Genomic DNA, 18,127 nt, shown 5'->3' with positions numbered 1-18,127 from the left:
ACTCACGGCAGGTGTGGCTAATTCGGCGCCGGTCCACACTGCCCACTTTTCTATTATCCTACGTGGGTTGCCATCAGTCGGTCGGCGTGAGATCGATTGGCTACCCTGGGTGGGGACCAGGGAGTTTAACTTTTCTCCTCTCAGCCACGGCGCCTCCGATCTTCTTCAGCTGGAGGGGGATAGGTGAAGGGAACATAGGGCTGATGTCTCTCTCCCGTCTCCACGTTGAAAAAAAAAAAAAAAAAAAAAAAAAAAAAAAAGAGGGGGGTAAAAAAAAAAAAAAAAGCAAAGCAGTGTGTCCGGAGTTGCAGAGCTGGCGTTGGCCCCGGGGTGTCCTGCAGGCCAGCTGGAAGCGTGTCCTCGCAGCATGAAGAGCTCAGGGATTGTCCTGTGTCTGAATCCCGTCTTCTCCGCTTCCTTAACCCTGGGCCCTTCGGTGGATTGCTTCGTCTCCCTGCACTGGTTGCTTCATCTGTAAAACGGAAATAACACCTCCCCCAGGGCCAGAGCAATGTGGGCAAAGCACTTAGCCCAACACGTACTTAGCACTCAAAAAAATAGAAGTTCTCTTCATAATCGTGGTTAATAGCCCTCTCGCTGTTTTCCAGCTTCCCGGCACTTATCAGGTTCTTAAATCCAGTGGAGGGAGTGAGAAAATTAAGATAACCAAGTGGTTTAGTGACAACATTATGTAAAACTGTCTCCCTGTGGATCCGTCCAAGCTAAATAGAGAACAGCATTTGAATTTCCAAAAGTAACTCAGTAGACTCTCTTATCATTGGGGAAGGAGGAGGCTGCTTAATCAGATACAGAGAAATCAGACTTAATCAAATAAGGAGTTACTGTGTTGACCGAGTTGGAATTAGCCTCAAAGAATCAGGATTCGGCAGCAACACAGCCAAAAATGCCTCAGAGGGGGTCCCCCGTGCGCATAACCTTAAGCGCCTCAGAACCTGGTTCCGGTCGCGCCCCGTGTGGCCCGCGCTCCTGTCCCTCAGCCCTGGTCCCCAGGCACACACCTGGCACCTCCATGGTTTTGCTGGTGACATCCCTCCCCTCCTGGCAGCCCCGGAGTGGAGCCAGCATGAGCCACTGGGTCAGAGGCACAGCCCGGTTTCATCAACAAAATGGGCTGAAAAATGGCACTTGCTCACAGCTTGCGAAGAGGGACAATGGCAAGGCCAAGCGCGCTCCCCGGTGAAGTGCACTTTGCTTTCTGTGCCGCTGTCTCTTGACCTATGATTTCCCCACTGGAACCCTGGGATGGTGATGAGGTGCCGTGCGTGGGAATGTACCTGGAAGAACGGCAGCAGAGCCACAGGTCCTCATAAAGCTTCAGCTGCCCCGGATGGGGTCACCGGACACCCCTGTGGTCCAACAGGCTGGTAGAAGATCAGTGGTCCCCAGGTTGGGGGCGACCTGGAAAGTGTCGCAAGAAAACATCGAAGTGCTATTACAGCGGAAGACCCTTCTCTGGACCCTCCTGCTGACAATTCCAGACGACTTACCACATACAGAGATAAAGCCTGATCCTAGTGACAGGGAGATTTTGTTATTCATAAGAAGTGAAAAGGCTATTGTTTCAAAACACCCCATCAAGGAATACAGTTGGATGCAAGCAGCCACAGTTAGCACTGCTGAAAATGCTCCTGGACCACACTGTTCTCGTGTATGCGCTCATTTCAGCATCACACCCTGTTTTGTAGATGAGGTGACGGAGGCACAGAGAGGTTAAGCAATTTCCCCAAGGCCACAGAGCGAGAAACTGGCAGAGCTTAGGATGTTAACTGCTTTGTAATAAATGGCTGAAATCCACGCCTACTGGGGCTCAACAGAAGTGAAGCATTTGCTCTTCTTTTCCCAAGTCCACAAAATCTTTCTTTATGAGTCAATTCTGAAACTTCTTTGACCACGTCTATTATAGGACCCGTAGTGTTTATTAGATGAATAGAATGCTCTGCAAAAACATACCTGCTCTTATTACATGCAAAGTGCTGTGAGGTTTTCTATAATATTCTATTTTATATTTTTATATAAATACTCTATTCTATATATATATAATCTCTATATAGTCTATGCATATTCTGTATATTCTGTTTTCTATTTTTAAATGCTGGTTGCCATCTGCTACATAGCTTTCAAAATGCACTAATCAATCATGATTCACAGTTAGAAAAACAGCGCTCAAGTCTCTCACTTATAAAAAGGCAGGGCCCACTCACCACTATGAAGCAAGTGCCCGGCACAGCCCTTGGCTCTCGGAGGCTTCCAATGCTTACCCAACTGAATGTTTAAACATGAATAAAGTTCAGAGCAGAGATTAGTCGGGGGACTAATATCCCAGAGCAAGTCTACCCCATGGAATTATTTTATTTTGCCTGCAGGGGGCTTCCGTTTGGGGGGAAAGGTTGCTAACATTTAAAAATCAGGAGATTGACAGAAGCATCCAGAACCCCAGCTCCTGGAATAATCAGAAGTGGCAGCTCTGGGTATGGGCTGTGGCTGGAGCGTTCTTGCTGAGACAGAGCCCCCGTGTGCCGCTCTTCCTGGCTCAGCCCCCAGCCCCGGCTCCCGTACTCATCCATCACCTACCTGGGCGCTGCAGGCGTTCCGATTTGGGTCTGCTTGAGGGTCGTGATATTACAAAAGAAAGAAGCAAATTCTGCGGGTAAACAGTGACCTTTAGAACTCTTCGCCATCCTGCATTCCCTGCCAGGATTTTCACAGTGACCTTAAGGCATAATTGCTTGGAAGCCTAGAAACATTTGAATTTGGACTTGCTGTTGTTCCATCTGTTTATCTAGTTGTTGAAGGACAGCCCTACTAATGCCCCGTGTCTTTCTTGCCTGAAGCCTTGTACGGCCCTTCTAGGAACTCCTGTTCCCTTCTGGGAATCTCTAGAAGCCAGGTACCAAGCAGACGCCTGGAGATCTCCTTTGCCGTGACTTACTCTGAAATGTTGTAGCCCTAGCGAGGATTGGTTGTTTCCCAGCCCGGGCTCTGGAGCCAGAAGGCCATTTGCTAGCTGGGTGACATTGGGGCAATCTTTTAACTCCTCCGTGTGTCTGCGGCTTCACCTGTAAAATGGGAAATAGCTGCATACATCACACAGGGTTTGGGGAGGATTAAGTAAAATAATCCACGTGAAGTGCTTCCCCCCGTGCCCGACAAATATTAGTAGTCATTATACCCCGAAAGCATGGAGTGTCGTGTCACAAATGCTGTGGTGTGGGGTTTCCTGGGCACAGGAGGATTTGTCAAAGACTGTCACCAGCTCCGGTTGAGGCTGGAGGGGAAGGGACTTGATTGTGTTTCAAGACTACCCTTTGTGTTCATCATTTCCCCAGGGCTCTCTGGTCACCATGGCAACCACGCTTACAGGTTGCCAAGTTCAAAACAATATATTTCCAAGCAAGAAGTTTTGCTGACATCACCCATCCTCATGAGAAGGGAATGAAGTGCTCGTGGGTCCTCACGGTGGTCTGTGCCCACCTGAACACACAAGAGCCTTCCCTCTCTTTTTGCACGTCTACCTAAGCAATGACATCCAGGCAGAACTAGGGTCGTTATTATTAAATGACCAGCACGATAACGCTGAGCACCACGTACGATCCCTACACTGCAGTGAACCGAGCCTGAGCTTTCGGGTCCCACAAACGGAGACCCACTCTTGACTCAGCTACTTACGGTGTGACCACAGGCAGGTAACTTAACCTCTCTGTGCTTTGGCATGGACGCTGAAGGCTTTGCCCAGGCAAGGTTGGGTCTCTTTAGCCCCAAACTCCAGGGAAAGTCACGGGCATGGAGGGAGAATAATGTATTTCAATCGCTTACAGAGCAGCAGCATTTGACTTTCTCCTCTCTAGTGTGGCTTTTCACATCCCTGATTCTGTGCCTTCGCTCCCTCTGATTCTTGTGCCGAGGACACCCCTTAGGTCAAGCCTCAACTCCCTACCCATTGAAAACATACTCGATTTTTGCTAAGGAAACAAATGCACAAAGACTCGTGTACAAAGATCGTAATCACAAGAGCGTTTGTACTGACTGACTGCAAGCGGTATAAATACCCAGCGATAAAGACCAGATTAAAGAAAGTTAGGCATAATCATACAATAGAACACGATTCACCTGCTTAAAAGGATAATGCGTATCTGTATTTATTGAGACAGAATGGATTACTACATTATAAAATGAAAAGCAGATCATAAAAGAATATCCATGGAAAGGCCATATTTTAGAGATAGGAAGGCAGACAGGCAGGGAGATACGTAGATGTCAAAATATTCATGGTAATTTTCTTGCGCTTAGTTTGCCTATAGTGTCTTCTACATTTTTCACCACAAACATGTATGCCTTGTGTGATCAAGTATCTCTAATCCAACTCTGACATTAACACTGACGCAGATTCATACTGATATCCATGGTCCAAGGTCCAGGTCAAATGCCCCTTCCACCACGGGCTCTCTTGGATGCCTCTAGGTCGCAGAGAATTGGCTTTTTCTTTCTTCAGAGCCTCTGCTGTCCAGAGCCCACTTTGTCTTCTGAAGACATTCATCGTGTCCTGTCTGTCTTGTGCCCACTCCCTGCTCAGGAATGTGTTCCTAGGGGATAGAGGTGGCCTTGCAGGTGCCAGGCAGTGAATGCACAGATAACTGAGAGCATCAGTGAAACAAATGCATCCTCCACTCTTCAAATTCTGGTGTGATGCCTCCTCCTTTTCCAGGCCTTTCTGGACTCTGTCCTCCTTCTCTCAACACTTGGTGTGCTCTGCCCTCTAAAACCGTCCAGCCTGAGCCCAGGCTCCCATTCCCACCCGCCGCTTTCCAGCAGTAACTGCACTGCTGGGTGTCTGAGGCAGAAGCAGGGGAGTGCAGTGGACTCAGTCCTGGCTCCAAAGGTCTCGGCGGGGAAACGGCAAACAATAGCCCAGGCGGTGGGAAAAGGCTTTCTGCAAGGGGAGACCCCATGGCCATTCTTTGGCATAACCCTCACTGTGAATCATGGAGGCACAGCAGGGCAATACGAGAAGGTGGTATTAATCTGGGGTCAGTCTCCCCATTTACATTCTCCAAAAGGGCTGTACCTTTTGACAGTGTCTTTCGAAGCAGTATGGCGGCATGATCATTGGGTGCCACCGGAATTTCCGTCTTCTCCCTGTATTTCTCAGCCTGAGGTGTGCAGGCTGGGGCCTTGGGGTCAATGTGAGAAGAAACGAGATGTGACTCGTCCGGCCTGTGGCCATTAAGGACCAGTGTGGTCCCTCCTCTGTCCTTGTCTTCCCTCCAGCTGCAGCTGGAAGGCCGTGTGTTTCAGCAGGCATAGTCACATAACACAAAAGGCTGCCTGACCACAAGGGAACCTTGCATGACCCATTCAGCGACCTCTGTTGTGTTCATCCAGCTGCAATGTTAGGGTTTATTTGTTACTTCCGCCCAGGTCGCCCATCCTGACTAACACGGCTCTCGGACTTCACCCAACCCCTGTTCCCATTTAACAAAATTTTTACAAAATTCAGTGGCAAGATCCCGCTTACTGAGTGATATGAAGGGTTCACTCCATTGGTGGATGGGATAAACAAATACTTGTGCAGAAAAACGAAGAAGGCGATCAAAGTCTTCACCGCTTCTGGCCAACCCAGCCATTGCCTCTGAAAGGCAGAAAAGTCTGGCTCCTAATTAGGCATGTTCCCTGTCCTTGAGCTTCACAAAAGGGGATCCATCCAAACAGAATCCATCACCTTCCAATGATTTCCTCTCGTGCGGGGACACCGGCATCAATTAGGCCCCAGGATGGATGTAGGCAAAACCTTGCTCCAACAAGGATTCAACCTGTCTTGCTTCTAATTGTCCATTTATTTCCCTCGCAAACAATGTCGATAGCCCAGATGCTGCTTTTGCGGGGCAATGTCTGCTCCCCAGGGAAATGGGCTGAGGGAAGCAGCTGAGTGTGACGTGAAGGTTTCCATGGTAATTACGCTCCAACCACCAGAAGGCTCTGCCCAGTGAAATCCCTCGTTAGCCACCGGCTGGCTAATTAGAAGAACCCTTTCGCACCTGATAGCATTCTAGAACATTTCTTCCTGGTCGGTTAGGGATAGACGCTGAAGGCTTTGTCCAGGTGAGGTTGGGTCTCTTTAGCCCCAAACCCCAGGGAAAGTCACGGGCATGAAGGGAGAATAATTTATTCCGTTGGCTCACGGAGCAGCAGCATTTGACAGCCTCTTTTTTGCATCTGGCAAACACCAAGATGAGTTCAAGGAAACCAACCCAGAGCAGAGGTGTGGGGGGCATTAAGGGAGGGAGGGATCCAACCGGTCCATTCTGTGGAAGAGCCAGACAGGAACCGAGGGGGCAGGGGACACGAAGCCCTGCTTTTGGGGAAGAGAGTGGGGTGGGTGGGATGGGTTCAGGAAAACTTGTCCGGGCCAGGGAAGCACTGGGGGCTCACAGGGCCAACTTTGTGCACGTCCCGTGGAGTCACACCAGCTCTCGTACTCAGAAGGATCTCTTGCTTGCTTAAATGCGCTCCTGTCACTGGCTTAAAATCTTCAATAACTTTTAAACAAGGGCCCTGCATTTTCATTTTTCACTAAGCCCCACAATATTATGCAGCTGGCCCTGGGTCTCAGGTTTTCTAAGGAGGTAAACTGAGGCAGCAGGTTACGGCTATGGAGAAAGCAAAGCCCCTACACACATAGGCACCCAGGACTCCCGTGGCCACCAGATACAAAACCCATGACACCGTGCTGAATCTCAGGAGGACCGCTGGCTCTAGAGTCAGAACGAGATGGGCCCAAGACTGACCTTGCCCATCACCTCCTGTGCATTCTTAGGTAAATGACTTAACCCCTCTGTGCCTTAGTGCTCTTATCTATGACATGCAGATGCTAGTTAGTGGCTATTTCACAGCGTATGGTTCAAAGTTGGCACATAAGTGCTGCTTAAGAAATGTTACTCAATACTCATTATCATCATTGATATCTTCATGATTATCATTATGTTTTAATCCTCATATTGTTACACAGCCACCAGCTACGGCTTTTGAGAAGCCCCCGGGACACCCACACCGCCTCAAAGACCTTGTCTCTCTTGAAGTGGGTGTCCTGAAGAAGGCTGGGAGGGGCCAAGGCAAAGCATTGCCCCCTTCCTTCTCCATTTTTCTCTCTTTGCAGCTCCTTTCCTCTTGGGCAAACTCTCCCCCCACCCCAGCTTCTGAGTTCTGACTTTAAACTTTCAAAATCTATTTTCACCCTGTAATTGTACTAAGAAAACTGGTCTGGGGGTGGGGGATGACTTGCCCAAGGTCACCCAAGGAGTCAACAACAGAACCACGATCCCATCTTGGTCTTCCAGTGTTTTCCATCTCGCTCCCCGATGTTGTGTCTGACTGGGTAACGTTCCTTCATTTCTGCCAGTCTCAGAAAAGGACTTCCCTGTGTTTTAAATTTCACAGAATCTGCTCTTTCCTTATAAATTCACTCAAATCCCCCAGGATATAGTTATCTCCAGGAAAACCAAGCACCTCCTGATTGAGGGCTGGTCAGAGCGAGACCCTGTGCTCAATGCATCAGTGGGCAGAGGGAGGTGCTTATCTTAAGCGGCAGAAAGCTGGATGGGAGCCTAATTGGCAAAAAAGGAGAACGGGAGGCTGTTCAGGCATGACCCGAGCTTGGCTAGTCCTGCCAGGGAAGGGCAGCCCCAGCTGGAGGTTGGGAAAAGGAGAGACAGGGAAGAGGCCCTCCTCCGATCAGTCCCGGGAAAGGACGCTGGTGAGTATAGCTCTTCACGTTCTCAGCAGAGCACCTGCCCCGGCATCTAGTGGAGTTGGGTTTGAATCCCTCCTCTGCCCATTTGCTAGCTGTGTGGCTTTGAGCAGTTACGCTCCCTCTCTGAACAGGTTTTCCTATTTGTAAAATGGGACTCCGCGTGTGTACCTCTCGGGACCGTGCGTTTGAATGGAATACTCCCCATCGAGTAGCTGGCAATAGCACACGAGACACGTTCATCACCATCATCATCCTCATTAGTGTTGGCAAAGCGCGGTGACCTCAGTCCTTCCTGGTGGCTGAGAACCGCGAGGGCATGGAAAGCAGCAGCGATACTCATCAGAGCAAAAAAAGTAATACTTTTCAGAGGGGGACGAGGCAGCCTCCCCCCAGTCCGGGGAGCGCACTTGGCCTTGCCATTGCCCCTCTTCGCAAGCTGTGAGGCAAGCGGCATTTTTCAGCCCATTTTGTTGGTGAAGCCGGGCTGTGCCTCTGACCCAGGGGCTCACGCTGGCTCCACTCCGGGGCTGCCAGGAAAGACCGACACCAAGTCCGCAGTCCCCTGGAAACCCCGCTTCCCTCGGACAGGGACGAAGAGGACATGGCAATGGAAAATGAGTGAACGGTGGCAGGAAAATGAATCAGGGAGAGGGGAGGAGCTGCCTGCCATTAATCATCATGAAGAATAGGTCCCGGAGAGCTGCCTTTGGTTCCACGGTGATTAATGACCTTTTTAATTTCCCTGCGCATCGTCCCAATTATGCAGGGGCACCGAGGGAGGCCCCACCTTCCCTGGGGAAGCAGGGAGGTCTGTGCAGTGCCCCAGAGCGAGGCACAGAGGAGGGCTCTGGGGAGACCCCGACTTGTTTTTCGAAGACCTTAGACCTGGGGGGGGCGGGGTGCAGGGCTTGAAGGAGCAGCAGACCTGATCCCAGCGGCTGGCAGCATGCACGGCCCGGGAAAGACAGCGCCAGTCTCTAGGGAGGCTGCTGATGGGCACGCGCTCTGGCCTCACGCTCAGTTGCAAAGAGACAGAATCCTTTTCTTACAAACTCCATCGAATTTCTATGAGGAGCGCCTGCGCTTCCCAAATGGCAGACTCTTAATCTTGTTCCTGACTCGTGTCTGTGTTCTAGATGTCGAGTCATGGGCTGGGAGTCCAGGGCAAGTGGCTACTTGAGATTCTCCCCCGGGGTGGGCAAGTGTCTTCTGGTTCATTCATCGTCTGGTCCGACCCTCGGCTGTCAGTCCATGGAGGTTGCCTCTGAGAACCGCACCCCCCCCAGTCCTGTTCACACCCAGTGGCTCTCATTGTTATGACTGCGCATCAGTGAGCAACAGAGATTCTGAAAAGGGTTGTCTCTGGTCCCACCCCTTTCTGAGGTCTCCGGTCCTCCACCTTGGGAATCAAGGTGTGGGGACTGCCTCTGAGCTATGCTGTCCCCTCTGTCACCACCCCTCCCCTCTCCTTGTCCCAGCCCAGGGCACGCCACAGCAGATCGACCACGGTCCCCTGAGCCTCAGACCCTGTTCACACAGCCAGGCTTCACAGTCCTCCCTTCCCCAAAATTTAAGGCTCTTTCTTCCCAGGCCAGAGCCAGCAGGTTATTCCTATTTGCCACCCGCATTAAGCACAGTACTATGTCTGTCTGTCTCCTTTAATTTTGGGAAGCACAGGAGAGCAGAGAAATAAAGGGAGAAGCAATGGTTAATATCTCATAAATATTCTCCCGCCACACGTACAAAATGCTATGGCGGGGCTCCTAAGAAGGAATGCGCACATCCTATAGAAAAATCAACAAGACTGCTCATGCAGAGAGCGGTGTTTCTTCGTTATTAAGGATACAGGCTTTAGAGTCCAACAGATCGTGGTTCAGCCCCGAGCCCCCTCTTACTGCTGTGCGACCTCGAGCCAGTGGCTTCATGTTCCCCGGCCTCAGTGGCTTCATCTGCAAAGTGGGGGGAAGCAAACCTGTGGTAGGAGTAGGCGGCGTGTGGGGGGAAGGACTTCGTGGAGCCCTCTCTGTAGCCAGGGAAAGAAGGGCCTGGGGGGTGGGATTAGTGGGAGATGCAAGGAGAGGTGGGAGGTGAGCGGGCAAGGGAAGGTAAGTAAACTTTGGGAGAGAAAAATGCAGAGGAGATAGAGAGGTTGTGGCACAGGAAAGAGAAATCACAGGCAGAAAGGAAGTTGCAGGATAGGGAATAAGGAAGGGAAGAGAGAACAGTGTTGGAACTGTCGCCCCAGGGCCTGTGAGCTTTGTGGGGGGTTGGGACAAGGAGGTGCCTAGCTAAGTGCCTGAGGAAGGGTGAGCGTCGTTCCTTTCCTGTAACACACACCCGCACACACACACACAGGCATGTGCACTCATACGCTCACATATACGCACTCACATGCATGTGCGCTCACAAGCATGTGTGCACTTACACACGTGTGCTCGTACACTCACCCACACACTCACGGACACCCATGTACACACATTTACACACAAACATGCATATGTGCTCACACGTGCACACACACATTCACAAGCATGCACATGCACTTGCTCACACACTCAGACCCACACTCACAAGCATGCATGTGTACTCATATACACACTTACACTTGCAAACATGCATACTCACTCATGCACACTCACACGCATGTGTACTAACATACGCACTCACACTCATGCACACTCACACATGCAGCACACTCAGACATGCTCTTGCACACTCCTAGGCACACTCACAGATGCTCTCTCACACACTCACAAACACAGTCTCACAAGGACACACACACTCTTATGCACTCTCACACAAACACACATGCACACCCACACACATTCATACTCACATGCACACTCATGTACACTCATGTGGAGGGAACTTCTCAATGCATCACAAATTCACCTCTCTTTCTGGAAGTTTCTCAGCAGCAGGCGAGACAAGGCCTGGGTGGGCTGAGATGAGCCTAAAGACAGGAAACAGTGCTGCAGCACGCCCCACACTTCAAAAGTGCACACGAATTACTTGGGGCTCCCGTCGGAATACAGATTCCGAGTCGGCAGCTCTGGGGTGAGAGACCCACAGGAGGCTGACATTGCTGGTCAGCAGACTGCACTTCGGGCGGTGGGGACCCCAGGGGCTTCCGGATCAGATGGCATCACTGCAGGGATTTGTGGGGCCCCTGTTCCTCCTGAGTCCTGGGGAATAAACTCCCAATTCCTCTCCTAAAATAACCCTCCCTCAACTCTTGGTAATCTGCAAGGACCTTCCACTTTTTGCTGATTTATTAAGGAGAGAGAAATCCAGAAATCCAGGGTGTCATTTAAGCTTCAAGACTTGTCTTGGCTGCAACGAGCCAGTTTTCACACCTCTGGGGGTCTGGGACAGAGCCCTTCATCCTCTCTTGTGACTCTGGGCAGGATGGCCAGGGAGTGGTTACGGCCCCTCTCTACACACACACACACGTGCACACACACACACACACACACACACACACGCACACACTGCCACCATGGAAATAAACACATCTGTTTTGCTGACCAGAATCAAAGTCCATCTTCTGATAATGTCCTCCAAGGCCCCGAATGATCTAGAATCAGCCTCCTTCCTTTACCACTTCTTGGATCACTTTCCGCCCCCTCACGAAAAGCCAGCCAGACAGCTCCTTTCTCTTCCTCTGAGGCAGAGTTTCTCAAACCTGGCTGCACTTCCCAATCACTGGGGGAGTTTCTAATATACATGAATTCCCAGACCAAGCCCCAGGCCAATGAGGTCACAATCTTTTGGGGGGCTGGGAACGAGGCATCAGTAAATTCTAAATCTTCCCCAGGAGATTTCAATGTGCGGCCAAGGTTGAGAATCGCCGCTCTGAAGTTCAAGAGCTTTCTGCCCTCGATGCTTGCCTCTTTGTCCTTCGCGCACCGGCTCCTTCTTATCTGTCAGATGCAACCCAAGGGACTCCTGTTCAGTGAAGCCTTCCACCAACACCTTGTCTAAAGCCACCACCAGCTTCATGTCCTTCCTGGAACTTACTGCGATCTGCAATTCTCTTATTTATTCATACGTTTGTTTACTCTCTGTTCCCTTTCCCAAAGTGTTAGCCCCAGGATGCCAAGAACTGTGCCTGATTTTATTGTGACCATAACTCACCATTCACATGGTCTTTGAGCCCTAGTTGGGTCTTATCAGTTGATAAATGAATGAAAGGTCATGTAGATTTTACAGAGCAGGGCACGGTAAGATGAGATGCCCTGAAGTTGTGACTTTAACAGTTTTTCCCTAGAGTCCCACTAAGCAAGGAAGGTTTGAGCCTCTGGAAAGATGTTTCCTATAAGACTATATTCCTTTCCTGACCTCCCATTATCTCTCCTTTATCTCTAGTGCCCTCTTTCTGGGGACCCTCTTGTAAGCCCTCCAGCCCAGAGCCTCCGTCCTGCTCTCCTTGGAAGCCACATCCTTCCAAAAGGGAAGAAGCTTCCTCTCTCAGTATTTCCACCTTCCTGTATTTTGCACACTTTGGAACCAGTCACACATGAAGGCCAGCTCAAGGCTCCCGTATGAATTGGGTAGCTCCAAATGAGGAGAGATGGTTCTGGATCCAAAGAGAAGAGAAGGTTCCAGAAGCTCCTGTTCTAACTCAAGTCTCTCCACAAGGTGTTGATATTCTAATTCCCTCGGAAGCATGCACCCTCACCAAAACCAAACATTCGTTTCTCCCAGACCAATGCAGTAGCAGTTTTATATGAGGAAATCAAATCTCTCCCGTTAGCGTAACAAGGACAAATAACAATTGCCTCTTCCTCCCCTAAGCAATAACCCCTTTACCTCTTCTTGGACCCACATGGAAGCTAGTCATTATTATCCTCAGGACCACTCACCCGGGAGCTGGGCTGATGTTAGTAGAGACACCAGCAACTGTGCGTTCCTCTTTCTTACCCTGCAGGGAGAGGTGTGACATCCCCAAATCTCTCACCTGTGGCTTCTCCATTTATCCTATTCACCCAGAATAACAGTCCTCCTTGAACCTCCCATTTCCTCTCTTTCTGAACATAAGAAAAAACATATGCTCTGGTAAGATCCATTCCCAGCAGAAACGACTGGCAGTTGCAAACAGAAAATCATCTTGGGAGTATGAGCTGATAGACACGAAGTCCCCGGCAGAACACCTGGTCCACTGTAGGTGTTCAGTTTTAAAAAAAAAAGGTAGCTATTTTTGACTTCTGCTGCTTCCACGTCAACCACCGGTATTACTGATGGTCCTAGAACTTGGCCAAAGACCTAGTCTACATTAGTCATGAATGTTTGTGGGATAAATAAGAGAATGAAGGATAAAGCTAGAACTTCCCTTAAAATTCTGCATAGCTTTGCACATTTCACAGATAGAAACACTGAGTCGCTGCTCTGACACCCAGCGGCTCCTCTCTCATCAGTGCTCATGAGCTCCGAGCCCTGGCGGCTGGCTGGTAAGTTCCCTGCAGCATGCCCGCGCGGCCTCTCGATCTCAGGGACGCAGACATTCAGTCCTATCGCCGGGAGGATATTTACACAAGCGCACAGTCATTACACGAGGACTCCAAAATTTATTTGCAGAAATCAAATTGCTGGTGCTGAAAACCAAATGCTGAATCAGGACTCGATATACCCCCCAAAGGTCGACTCTCTCAGGATATTTTTTGAACGTAAAGATAAGGTCCACCTGCATTCAAAATTTCACAGGCACATGTTCAGGATGGAGAAGAATCATCCAGTTGTAGCCAGAGTGAAACAGCAATGGTGTTTACATTAGAATAGGCTCGGGGACAAAGGTAGTCTTTTCTGATTGAACAAATAAAATAAAATAAATTTGGGGCAAACGCAGAGGGTTGGCCCAACTCATCCTAAAAAAAAAAAAAAAAAAAAAAAAAGTTCCCATCTCCTTATTTTTATTCTAGCTTTGAAAGGAGAGTGGTCTCAAGCCAACAGAGAAAATAAACAACTACAACTATTAACTGAGTAGTTACTATGTACAGTTGCTGTGCCAAAAATATCACATTGAGTACCTCAATTGCATTAACTTATTTAATTTGTTTAGAGAAGGTGAATTGTGCAAATGACCCCGCAAGAAGGAACAGAAAACTGTGTCAGGTCCGCCCGACTCCAAAACACCGTGCTCTAAGCTGGGTCCTCCCACTGCCTGCAGAGATGAGCTTCTCTTTTACAGACAGAGGCTATTTGTTCAAATCACTGACACACGGAAGTGTTGGCCACTGAGCCCTGGTTTATTGCATCACGTGGCATCACGTGGCCCACCTCATGAGACGAGTCCTATCCAACGAGAGTAGCAGGGAAGTATAGAAAAAACCAAACTGCAATGCAGCCAATTTTTTCCTAAATGACTCAAGAACTATAATTGAGATCAAGAATCTCTGATACCCCCCCTTAAGTGGTCCATTAATGAATAAAACTAGAGCAACCTCTCAGAGAAGTGGAATAGAAATTACGGTTAAGCAGAGATTTTAAAAACTCTTAAGGATCATTAAGAAGATAATCACATGTATCTACTAGGGATTTGCATTTCTCATTAATTCAGCAAAGATTTATTGTTTCCTATTCTGTGCTTACTGTAGGTATTTGGGATTCATCTGTAAATAAAAGGGACAAACCCCCTTGTCTTTAAGAAGCTCACACTCCAGTAACAGGATATAGACAATAAGAAAATAAAATTATATACTATGATGAAAGATGATACACAATACAAAAAACAACAGAGAATGAGGAGTTCTGGTTGGGGAGAGGGGTGCCATTTGAGCAAATATTTGAAGAAGATAAGGACATAAGGGAGGAAGCCATGCAGATACCTGGGGAAAGAGCGTCCCAGCAGAGGAAACAGCCAGTGCAAAGGCCCTGCGGCAGAAACATGTCTGGATCGAATGAAGACTATCAAGAAGACAAGGGTAGCTGGAGTAAAGTAAGCGAGGTAAAAAGGACAGAAGATGAAGTCCAATAGGCAATGAGGATAATATCATGCAGGGCTTGGAAAGCTGAGGTTTTACTCTGAGTGAAGGGGGAACCATTAGTGGGTCTTGAGCGGAGGAGTGATTGTGATCTAATTTATGTCGACAGCTAGTCGAGAGAACAGCTAGGAGACCATTCCGGTGACCAGACCATACGGGTGAGAGATGCTGGGGCTTGGAGCACAGGGTTGTCAGCAGAGGTGGTGAGGAGTGGTCAGAGTTTGCATAGATGACGGTTTATATGTAGAAATAGAGAGAGAGAGAGAGAGGTCAAGAATTTCTCCCTCACCTCAGGACCTATTGTGTCTTGGAATATTGCTTCATGATGGAATAAAGCCATAGTGATCAGAGAAAATGTAAAAATTAATCACCTGATCATGATCCCATGGGTTGGGAGATTGAGCCCTGTGTCAGGCTCCACACTCAGGATGGAGTCTGCTTGGGATTCTCTCTCTCCCTCTGCCCCTCCTGTTCGTGCTCTCTCTCTCTCTAAAACAAATAAATAAGTCTTTTTAAAAATCAACCACCCAAAATAAAAAGACGTAACTTTGTCGTTTTCTTCAGTGAAGTTTACTCACATGTAATCTTTTTTTTTAAGATTTTTTATTTATTTATTAGACAGAGATAGAGACAGCCAGCGAGAGAGGGAACACAAGCAGGGGGAGTGGGAGAGGAAGAAGCAGGCTCATAGCGGGAGGAGCCTGATGTGGGGCTCGATCCCATAACACTGGGATCATGCCCTGAGCCAAAGGCAGACGCTTAACCGCTGCGCCACCAGGCACCCCTACTCACATGTAATCTTATTCTTTAAAACCTTTCATGAAATTTAATGATGAGAATTTCTGAATATTAGAGTTCAGTACTACACGCATTAAATGCATATATACAGCTGACCCTTGAACAATGTGGGGGTTAGGGGCACCCCCCCCCACAGTAAAGCATCCACAAACTTTGACTCTCCGAAATCTTAACCACTAATAGTGTACCTTACTGATGACATAAACAGTTTATTAACACACATTTTGTATGTTAGATGTATAACCTACTGTATTTTTTCACTAAGGTAACCTAGAGGAAAGAAAATGTCAGCAAGAAAACCCTGAGGAAGAGAAAATGCGTTTACAGTACTGAGCTGTATTTACTAAGAAGAAAATCTGCATAAAGTGGACATAAATGCAGTTCAAATCCATGTTCAAGGTCGACTGTATCTACAAATAAGATTGCCCTTCAGTTTTGGGTCTCAGATGCTGGAGAACTGGATTACGTGATCTGAGATGAGGATGCTGCTGGGTCTGCAGTTTTAGGGGGAAGTCAAGAGTTTTGGTTTGGACGTGAGAAACTTGAGATTCCTCTTTGACCTCTCGGTGGACGGGTTGAGTGTGCACTTCTATACACAGTTCTGAGTTCTGCAGACAGGTCTGAACACACCAGGAACCCGTTGCTCTCCTCTCCTGGTCTCCTGCCTAGTGGCTTCAAATAACATTTTTGTGCTGTCGAAGCCAAAGTCTACAGTTCTAGGTCAGACCTCTTGTCTGATTCTAGATTCATGTTTTCGATGATGAGCTTGACACGTCTATCTGGACACCAACTGCGATGATCGAGGGGAGCTCTTGATTTTGGCCCCAAATCTGATTCTGTGTTAAGCCTCCCACCCCCCCTGAAATGACATCGCCATCTCTCTGGGTTTTTTAAACCCCAAATTTGAGAATCTTGTTCAACTCTCTTCTTCTCTTACAATCCACATGAGACTCATGAACAGTTCCATCTTACTCTCTCTCCAAAATATACACCCAGATCTCCCCATGTTCTCTGTCTCTACTGCACACACCTCGTCTAAACCACTCTCACATCCTCGAATAGGGCAATAGCCTCCCATCTTAGCTATTGGTTTTTCTCTTGTACACCTTGCAATCTATCCTCCTTACAGCTGCACGGGGCTCCTCTAGAAACACAAAGCACACACCCTCGCCTCCTGCCTAAAGTCCTTCACTGGCTCCCTAGTGACCTAGAATGTGTTCAGTCTCCTTACCATGGTCTGAAAAGCCCTATAGGACCAGGTCCCTGCCTATCTCCCAACCTAAATCCAAGTCACCATCCCCAACTACGATCCAGACATGCAGGACCTCTGTTCCTTGGGGTCTCTGAGCATCTTCCAGTCTTAAGAATTTACATATGCTGTTCCCTCAGCCAGGAATATTCTATCCACAGATCTCCGCTTGACATTGTGTATTCTCATTATTTGGGTCTTATAGCTTGACACCATCCCTTCAGAATGCTTTCTCCATTTGATCCAGTGTTAACCATCCCCCTTCACGATGACCTGTCCTGTATTTTCCTTCATAGAATGTATCGCTATCTCAAAATGAGCCTATTTAAGTTTTAACCTGCTTGTATGTTATCAGTCCTCCCCTGTACGAACGTGAGCTGTCTCGTTCAGCATCGTAGTCTCAGGTCTTCATCAGTGTTTGGTACATATTAGGTATGGTATAAACGCCTAGCCAACAAGTGAATTTTCTTTAAATTTTGATATATTGGACACATATCCAAGATCGCTCCAAATCATGCAGTTGATGGAGAGATTCTGCTGGGAAATGAACATTCAAGTGATAAGATCATATTCTACATGGTATTCCCTGCATCTCTTCAACTGAAGAAAACCTAGATTTCCCTAAGAAAAACGACTAGACCAGACAGAAGTGGCTCCTGACAGAACTTTTAATCGCACTTTGTCTTCTGGGATAATCATAGATATGTACAGTTGTAAGACATAATACAGAGAGATCATGTGTCCCTTCTATTGTGTTTCCACTGACATTAACTCATTGCAAAACTACAGCACGGTATCACCACTGAGGCATTGGCATTGATTTTGAAATACAGAACCGTTTTTTATTCCTGCTTCTATTGTAATACTCCTCTTGTAAGGCCTCACTCTGAGCTCACAAGTAATTGTGAACAAGGCATTGAGGCATTATACCTTTCAAGAATGATTGCATGTGGGATGCCTGGGTGGCTCAGAAGGTTAAGCATCTGCCTTCAGCTCAGCTCATGATCCCAGGGTCCTGGGATCAAGTCCTGCATTGGGCTCCCTGCTCAGTGGAGAGTCTGATTCTCCCTCTCCTTTTGCCCCTCCCCCCCACCCTGCTCTCTCTCTCTCTCTCAAATAAATAAACAAAATCTTTTTTTAAAAAATAGGAATAATTGCATGTGAGGAGCAAGTAAGGCCAAAACACAATTAACTCTATGACAATGTGCACAAATTCACTATAACCAGAGAAATGCACAGAAAAACAACTTTTCATCAGTCAGATCAATAAAAGTAAGAAAAGACTGATAATACCCTTTGCTAGTATGTGTGTTGGAAAACAGGCATTTCTGTATT

At 48.1% G+C, this 18,127-nt stretch overlaps 1 long non-coding RNA gene across 1 annotated transcript in view; it reads right to left on the bottom strand.

Moving 5' to 3' along the window:
* Window positions 1–275: 275 nt before the first annotated feature.
* LOC103657806 overlaps window positions 276–18,127 on the bottom strand; it is a 183,355-nt gene continuing 165,503 nt past the window's right edge. Inside the window, exons 3-4 of the long non-coding RNA XR_005836024.1 lie at window positions 1,296–1,419; window positions 276–629 (exon numbers count right to left, since the gene is read on the bottom strand). This is a non-coding gene — a long non-coding RNA (uncharacterized LOC103657806). The remainder of the gene's footprint in view (window positions 630–1,295; window positions 1,420–18,127) is intronic.

The sequence above is a fragment of the Ursus maritimus genome, unplaced genomic scaffold, assembly GCF_017311325.1.
Source record: "Ursus maritimus isolate PB19 unplaced genomic scaffold, ASM1731132v1 scaffold_2, whole genome shotgun sequence".
NCBI lineage: Eukaryota > Metazoa > Chordata > Mammalia > Carnivora > Ursidae > Ursus > Ursus maritimus.
This window is presented reverse-complemented; position numbering and strand designations above follow the sequence as displayed.